Below are 9271 nucleotides of genomic sequence, written 5' to 3'. Positions count from 1 at the left end.
AACCCGCGGAGCTTCAACCACTCCGGGGCCAATTACCGAGCCGAACCCGCGGAGCTTCAACCACTCCGGGGTCAATTGTCGGAGTCCTCTAGCGAGGATTTAAGTGGAGCTGAGCCTGGAAAACTGTCCAGCCTACACCACGACCATCTTTGGTGTAAGTAAACAATCTTTTAATCAACCATTACGCATCCGTAACTAATTCTAGCTCGCCACCAGTCTTCTTCGACCCCGCGTGCCCGGGCTGCTGGCCACAGCCCACGTGCGCAAAAACGGGTCCGCATATCGCTCCTGGCTCGCACATGGCGACATGGACGAGATCGGGAGGTGGCCCGCACAAAAGTAACTTTCCGGAGATAGCTATTCATAGATTCATAGATGTTAGGGGCTGGAAGGGAGCTCACAAGATTATTGGGTCCAGCCCCCCTGACTTGGGCAGGAAAGATTGCTGGGATCAGATGACCCCAGCAAGGTGGGTGTCAACTCATTTTTTAAAGCTCTCCAGGGTAAGTGATTGTGCCACCTCTGGGGGGAGTCTTTCAGACCCTAGGCACTTGAATCATAAAGAAGTTTCTCCTTATGTCCAATCTGAAGCCATCTTCAAGTTGTTTGTGTCCATTGGATCTGTCTTCCCCTGGTGTTCACTGATGCTCCCCCAGGCCCTGGTGTACACCCGTTATATAGCTATAGGCTGCCACCAAGTCCCCTCTAAGCCTTCTTTTCTCCAGGCTGAACAGTCCCATGTCTTTCAGTCTCTCCTTGTATAACCTGCTCTCCAGACCTCTAATCATGCTTATGACTCAAGCTTCTCCATATCCTTCCTGAAGTGCTACAGAACTGGATGACGTTATGATGCTATGATGATTATGATGATGTGTAAGAGCCCTAGCCCTGAGCCAGGACCCCATTGTGCTAGGCACTGTAAAAACAAAACCCAAAATGATAGCCCCATGCATCACACAGTTGCAAATGGTGCATAAGAAAGACATAATAATTGAAACAGAAAGATAAGAGAACATAAGGAAACTATCAGCTGATATTGGTCAATAGCAAAGCCAGTGGCTTAGCCTTTGTCAAGATTGTAATAAGCACCATGGCAAGGAAGAGTTTTAAGGAGGAGTTTGAAGGATGCTAACATAGTAACTTTGTGGATGTTGACAGATAATTCCTCCCAAGTGTGATATACAGCCTGGGAGAGAGTGCAAAGGTGTATATTTAAAAATCTGACAGGTGGGAAATGGAAATTATCATCATTGGTCCCTCTGAAGTAGGTAGGAGTAAGTGTCTCAGTTCTTCATGGGGGACATTAGGTAGCTTGGGGATGAGCTTTAAGGGACTTTGAAAGTAAAGATAAATGATACAGTAGAGAAAAGGAAGCCAGAGATGGGCTGCTTGAAGGAAGGGTCACCTGGCCAAAGCAGTGGGTCGGGAAAATGAACTTGGAAGTAGCATTCATTACAGATAACAGCAGAACCAGACGGCATTTGTCATGAGCAGAGGAAAAGACACTGCAGTCACTGAGGCATGCAATGATTGCATGGACACGAGTTTTTGTTGTGTGGATGGATAGTAAAGACCATATCTCAGAATTATTATGTAGAAAAAATCTGTGAGAGTGAAATATGGCCTGGCTGTGAGGACTTAAAGAAATGGCAGAGATTAAGATGAAACCCTGATTACAACCTTGATTATAGATGGGATAGTGGTATCGTCAATGGCGATTGAGAAAGTATGTTGAGGTTGGCACAAGTACCATTAGGAGCTCCATTTTAACCCTAGTTGTTTTGAAGTGATGACTAGTCATCAACAAGGATATGGCTGAGAGAGACAGGCCAAGATTTTAGCTTGGACAGAAAGAGCAAGTCTTGAGTAAAGTCATCAATACTGAGACTGTACTTATGTCTGCAGATAAGGTTATCCAGAAATGAGATACAGAGGGAGAAGCGACAGGGATTAAGGACAGTGCTGAAGAAGGAATGAGGTGGGCCCTTATCAGATATAGCTAAATCCAGAACTAAACCTTTTACACTTCAGGACACTTTGGAGCAAGTCACTAATGATGTTGGGTGCTTCAGATTTGGGGTACCCAACTCCAGACACTTGCAATGGCTCTGACTTTGAGTAGTAGTGAATACTACTAAAAACAATACCTCTTTACGGTGTCTCAAGTTGGGTATCAAAACTCAGTAGTCACTTTTGAAATTTTATAAATCTAAATAACTAAACAGTAGGAGAATATGTTCTGTATGTTTATCAAAGGTCAGATTTTTTTTAAAATTTATGTTTTTAAAATTACAATCCAGAGAAGTGTTGGGCCCCATTTACACATTACATTTATGCCTCAGTTAATGAGTTAGCTGTGGCATAAATGACAAGGTTGCTACACATGCACTCAATATAAGGTACCATAAAATGGCAAGCTAGCCATAAAATTGTTCTACATATAACGGAGAACAATTTTATGGCTGGTTTGAATGGTGCCTTACTGGGCCAGCAATTAGCTGATTGTCAGCTCAGGCCGGGGACCTCACCAAGGTCAGGAACCATTGTAGCCCCACTGACTTATTCAGGGTTACACAGAAACTCAGTTGCAAAGCAAGGATTTGGTTTCACGTCTCAGGCTCCTGAGTGAGTGATATATCCACTGGATTCCTATGCAACTAAATGTGCTTATTTGAATTCCTAACATAAATGTCCTTGTGCTTTTTAGACATATGTGCCCTAACACAATGATAGATTTAAGTCCATATATGTGTGTGCATGCACATATGTATTTTAAATAAATAGGGAGGAGTATAAGAGCATTGCTTGGGCATACAGGGGTGAAGTCAGAAGGCCAAAGCACAACAGGAGTTGCAGCAAGCAAGGATGTGAAGGATAACAAGAAGGGTTTCTGCAAGTATGTTGGTATCAATAGGAGGATCAGGGGAAGCATGGGTCCCTTACTGAATGTGGGAGGCAACCTTGTGAACGAGGATGCAGAAAAGGGTCAAATACTCAATGCCTTTTTTGCCTCAGTCTTCACAGGCAAGGTCAGCTCCCTGACTACTGCATCTGGCAGCACAGTTTGGGGAGATGGTGAGCAGCCAACAATGGTGAAGGGACAGGTTAGGGACTATTTAGAAAAGCTGGACATATACAAGTCAATGGGGCCAGATGGGATGCACCTGAGGGTGCTGAAGGAGTCGGCTGATATGGTGGTAAAGTCACTGACCATCATCTTTGAAAACTCATGGTGATCAGGAGACGTCCCGGATGACTGGAAAAGGGCAAACATAGTGTCCATATTTAAGAAAGGGAAGAACGAGCTTCTAGGGAACTACAGACTAGTCAGCCTTACCTCAGTTCCTGGAAAAATCATGGAGCAGATCCTCAAGGAATCCATTTCTATGCACTTGGAGGAGAAGAAGGAGATTAGGAACAGTCAGCATGGGTTCACCAAGGGCAATTCATGCTTGATCGACCTGATTACCTTCAAAGACAAGGTGACTGGCTCTGTGGACGCGGGTAGATCAGTGGGTGTGATATACCTGGATTTTAGCAAGACTTTTGATACCGTCTCCCACAATATTTTCATGGGCAAGCTATGGAAGTATGGGCTGGATGAATGGACTTTAAAATGGTTAGAAAACTGGCTGGAGTATTGGGCTTAGAGGGTAGCAATCAATGGCTCACTGTCTAGTTGGCAGCCAGTATAAAGTGGAGTGCCCCAGGGGTCGATCTTGGGGCTGGTTTTGTTCAATGTCTTCATCAAGAACCGGGAAGATGGCAGAGTGCATGCTCAGCAAGTTTGTAGATGACACCAAGCTGTGGGGAGTAGTAGATATGCTGGATGGTAGGGCTAGGATTCAGAGTGACTTAGACAAATTAGAGGATTGGGCCAAAAGGAATTGCATGAGGTTCAACAAGGACAAGTGCAAAGTCCTGAACTTAGGACAGGAGAATCCCATACACTGCTACAGGCTTGGGATCAACTGGCTAAGCAGCAGATCTGCAGAAAAGGACCTGGGGTTTACAGTGGACAATAAGATGGATATGAGCCAGCAGTGTGCCCTTGTTGCCAAGAAGGTTAATGGCATACTGGGCTGCATTGGTAGGAGGGTTGCCAGTAGGTCAAGGGAAGTGATTATTCCCCTGTATTCTGCACTGGGGAGGCCACATCTGGAGTACTGTGTCCAGTTTTGGGCCCCCTACTATAGAAAGGATGTGGACAAATTGGAGAGAGTCCAGCAGAGGGCCACAAAAATGGTGATGGGCTGGAGGACATAATTTATGAGGAAAGACTGAGGGAACTGTACTTATTTAGTCTAGAGAAGAGAAGACAGGGGATTTAATAGGAGCCTTCATCTACCTGCAGGGGGGTTCGAAAGAGGATGGAGCTAGACTGTTCTCAGTGGTGGCAGATGACAGAACAAGGAGCAATGGGCTCAAGTTGCAGGAAGGGAAGTTTAGGTTAAACAGTAGGAAGAACTTTCTTACTAGGAGGGAGGTGAAGTACTGGAACAAAGAGGTGGTGGAATCTCCATCCTTGGAAGTTTTTAAGACCCGGCTAGACTAAGCTTTGGCTGGGAGCAGGGAGTTGGACTAGACAACCTCTTGAGGTCCCTTCCAACCCTCATTTTCCATGATTCTATGTGCATATATACACATATATGCATTTATATTGCTATAAATATATAATTTAGTGTTGCATATATAGAGACAGAGATACAAACTTTACAGTAATGTGTACAATTAGTCTTTCAAAGGTATTTATATTCAGATGCAGGGAACGCTAAGCATGTTACAAAATGTCACAGACTTAACAGTAGAGGTCAAGTATGATGTACTGTCCTCATTTTGGCCATGATTCAGTTCTAAGACACCATTCTGGTGACCCTCTGCTCTCTTCTGGGATATTCTGCATTAATGCACATGGCACTCCTTGCAGTCCAGGAGGAGCAACCCCAGTGGTGGTATCTGTTTTGCTATTACTGAGGGAATTGCAGAACCTAGAAATGCATCTCTTTTTTAAGTTATGGATCTGATTCTGAGTTTGTCTGTGAACCTGGAAGACCATGGGGTGGCACTAGTTTTTGCTGGTTGCCCTCAGAAGTCCTATGTGTGCCTCTGTCTACAGCACTGAGAACAAATGGTGGCACAGATGGCAGTTTACCAAGGCAATCATCCTCTGTTCATGAGCAGAAGAGGAGTAGTTAAAATATTGCTGATATCATTCTTAAAGAAATGCTGAGTTGTGTTAAGAGTTTGCATGGCATGGCATATTAAACAAACAGGGAAGGCAATATGATGTGCTGCCGCATCCTAAGAAGACTTGCTTAAAGCAAAAGGGACTGAAAAACATTACATTTTGAATTCCAAAGGCATTCTTCCTCACCAGTGAATAATAATAATGTCTTTTCCCATCACCAGCCTCCTTTTTGACAGCGGGTGGTCTTATGCAGGTACGATAACTGACTGCAAGCTCTTAAGAGCCTATATTTAAGTATATTTAGTTAAAATACCTTAACCAACATTGAGGCCTGTGAAACTGTCACACAAGACAAATCTTAAATGTGAGCAATAACTATATGCATTACATTTACTTCAGGAGCAATGCTGATATTAAAACCAGAAGGGTGTGAAACTCAGGGGTGTGGGTATGCAGAGGCTTTAGCAGCATGAGTTTATATGGCCTCCAACATCCATCCTCCATACAAGCTGCAAGACCCCATTATACTCTCCGCTGATGATAGGGTTTTTTCCTCCTATCACAATGTAAGCCCTATCTAAGGGCACAATTTAAGGCTTCTGTTGGAGGTAGATGTGAAATTCAAGATTAGCAGAAGAATTCTAACTCTAAAGACAATTTAGCACTGGTGTAGGCTAACGTAGGGAAGTCGTTTAATTTCCATCACTGGAAGTTTTAAAGTGCAGCTTAGTCAAACAACTATCTGGGATAGTTAAGATATGGTTAATCCTACCTTGGGGCAACAGGATGGATGAAATGATCTCTCAAGGTCCTTTCCAAGCCTGTTGCCTATGACCTTATATCTGCTACAACCTTGTGTTTCATTTGATTCCTCTTTGCCTTAGAATTTGCACCCAGTGACTATACATCACTGCTTCAGTCTCCCCTTTCCTCCATCATTTCTCACCTTATCTGTAGTAATTTCCACTTCTACCTCACTTTTTTTTCTTCTTTCTGATGGCTTCATGTCTCTATTCCAAATGAAGTTTAGGATCCCCACAAAGCTCCACACACATACCCTGTCTGCATCTCAGCTGTTATTTTCTTCTCCATATTCACTCCAGGCTTTATTCCAACCATCAACTTTTTATTTTCTTGGTTTTGGGGGGTTTTTTTACCCCTTTTTCTGACACCATAAGGAATACATGCCAAATCGCTGGAGTCATTCATTGTCATGTTGATCATGCCAACATTATATTGCTTGGCAATGGTGTTAGAAGAATTACAGATTCAGACTCATAGATTGCGAGGCTGGAAGGGACCTTGGAAGATTATCGGGTCCTGCCCCCCTGCACCAAGCAGGTAAGGTAACTGGGGACTGATGATTGTCCAGTCTCCTCTTAACGATTTCCAGAGTAGGCGATTGCACCACCTCTGGAGGGAGCCGATTCCAAGGTCTGGACACCCTGACTGTGAAGATGTATTTCCTAACGTTAAGCCTAAAACGATCTACCAGGAGTTATGGCCATTACTCCTGGTTATCCCCAAGGGCACCCTGGTGAACAGTTGTCCACTGAGCCCTTGATATACTCCCCTGATGTAGTGGTAAACCACTGTCAAGTCCTCTCTCAGCCTTCTCTTTTTCAGGCTGAAGAGTCCCAGGTCCCTCAGACTTTCCTTGTATGATTTCCCGTTCAAGTCTCTGATCATACGGGTGGCCTTTCTCTGGACTCTCTCGAGATTTACCACATCCTTGTTGAAGTGCGGTGCCCAGAACTGGACGCAGTACTCCAGCTGTGGTCTCACCAATGCCGAGTAGAGTGGAAGAATCACTTCCCTAGTTTGCCTGGAGATGCATCGATTGATGCATGCCAGGGTATTATTTGCTCTGTTGGCTATGGCATCAGACTGCCGGCTCATCTTCATACTGTGGTCTCATAGATGACATGTAATGTGATAGAATTCAATGAGCATGCCTTCTCCATGGGTCCCATAAAGAGAGGACTTGCATGAGGCCACTGGAGTTGGCAGGATCAGGGTAGGGAAGTGAACCTAGGTCTCCCACGTTCCAGGTTAGTACCTCTACCAGAGTGGAGAGCAGATGCCTGCTGCACCCAAATATTTGCCACTATTTCTGCTCTGAGAAACCACTCCTCTCCTTTAAATCCTTCCTTAAATATCACTTATTTCCCTAAGGGCTTGCCTATGTGGATGCATTCAAGACATTAACTCGAAATTAAGTTTTGAAATTGATTAAGCTGCTTTAAAACCCTATGTGGACACACTTATTCAGAAGGAAAATAGGCTTGATTTGATTTGCCTTAATTCACTTTAAATTCATACCTTTAGTTAATTTGGATTATTTTTCCTGAGTATCTCTATGTAGAGAAGCCCTGAGGTTTCCAGCAGTGATCTGCTTTACCAAAGTCATACTATATATGGAAGAGTGGCTGAGCCATGGGGTGATGTCCTACAAAACCATATTTGTAAAACTGGTCAGAAGGGGGTTTATAGACAGAAAAAATGTCTGAAAATAAAGCATAACAAATTGATTTTTTTTCAGTAGGATAAATGACTCTCAGTCAGTTAACAATGAAGTCATACAGTCTTTTTCTTATGTAGTTTTTTCAGTACTTTACCAAAGGAAAGTACCATTTTACTGTGGAAACCGAGGCACAAAAAAGTTAATCGACTTGCCTAAGCCCACACAGCAGATGAACGGCAGAACTGAGACTACAATACAAGGCTCCTGGATCTCCGTTGCAGCGCTCAGGCCACTGGACAATACTGCTTCTGGAGAATAAAGGATTGATTTAATCAAATGAATAGTTTTAGACTCACAGATACACGTGAGCCTGAAACATTTATTCGAATTGCAAAAATATAGATCTCTAGAGTGCTAGATTTTTCCATTTCTTTTTGTCTCAGACCAACACAGCTAACAAATACATCCCAGAAACATTTATGAGGGCACTTTTGGAAGCTGTTTAAAAAATTGGCTCAGAATAAGCCAAATTCTGTTTTCACCTCCCTGGGATCATACAAAAATATGTACCACCAAAAGGGAAACATAGAAAACAAACATAACAAAATGACTGAAGGATAGTGGAAGTGACTCCAATGCTTACTGCAGCGAGCTTAGTTACAAGGACAGTCTCTGCGACAGAGATGCTAGCACAACACAGCAAGTTTAAACACACAATGTCAGCCCTTAAGTTCACATTTTCTGATTTGTACTGGCTTGTATGTCCGGACTTTAGAATTTCTTTCCTGTGTTTTTTTTCTATTCCTTATATAAATGAACACCCTGCAACCATGGTCTGTAAAACACCTCATTAAGCTTCAAGGATAGTGACTCCTTATTCAGGAGTAATTAAGTGAGCTTACACCACTGAGTTGTTATGGCTACATTTAGTATCGATATAATGGGAGCAGAAATAAGAACAACTAAGCATTTCCTAGCCCTAATCAGTCTTCACATAGGGAACTGGATGGGTTGTCGGGACTGGACACATGACCCCTCCCGCTTGAGAGACAGTTCAAGCTTCGCTTAGAGCAGAAGCAAGGTGCCTTTGTGGGTTTTGGGTTTTTTTTTGTTGGCTGGGTTTTTTTTAATAGCTAATGTGACAGGAATTGTTGGTCTCATTCCAGTTCTTAGCAAACATGTGTCTGTATAAGAAACACCACCACAATCAGTGCTAAATGACATATAATAAAAGCCAGTAAATGAAGGGACATTGACATTGAAATGCACTCTCCCCCTTAAAGATAATCTTTATAGAGGAGGGTTTGTATCCCAGTAGCAGGGCAAGTTAAGCTGCCACTACCCTTTCTATACTTTGTCTGTGATTCATTAAGCAGAAGATCTGACATCTCACAAAATCCCTACCTCCTGCCATATGGAACAAAACAAAGAATGTATATGCAAATGCTGTAGATGTAGCATATATTATAGATTGAATTTTGATATTACATATATATATTTGTCCTGCCGATTAATGTATCCCCTTTAATAAAGTCAATGCAAAAATGCATGTATGATCTAGTCTTTTATCCTTTCCATACATGTAACTCCAGGCCAGGAGGGGGCCTACCCCTTTGTTG

This window comes from Alligator sinensis, unplaced genomic scaffold (assembly GCF_000455745.1).
Source record: "Alligator sinensis unplaced genomic scaffold, ASM45574v1 scaffold1089_1, whole genome shotgun sequence".
Taxonomy (NCBI): Eukaryota; Metazoa; Chordata; order Crocodylia; family Alligatoridae; genus Alligator; species Alligator sinensis.
This window is presented reverse-complemented; position numbering follows the sequence as displayed.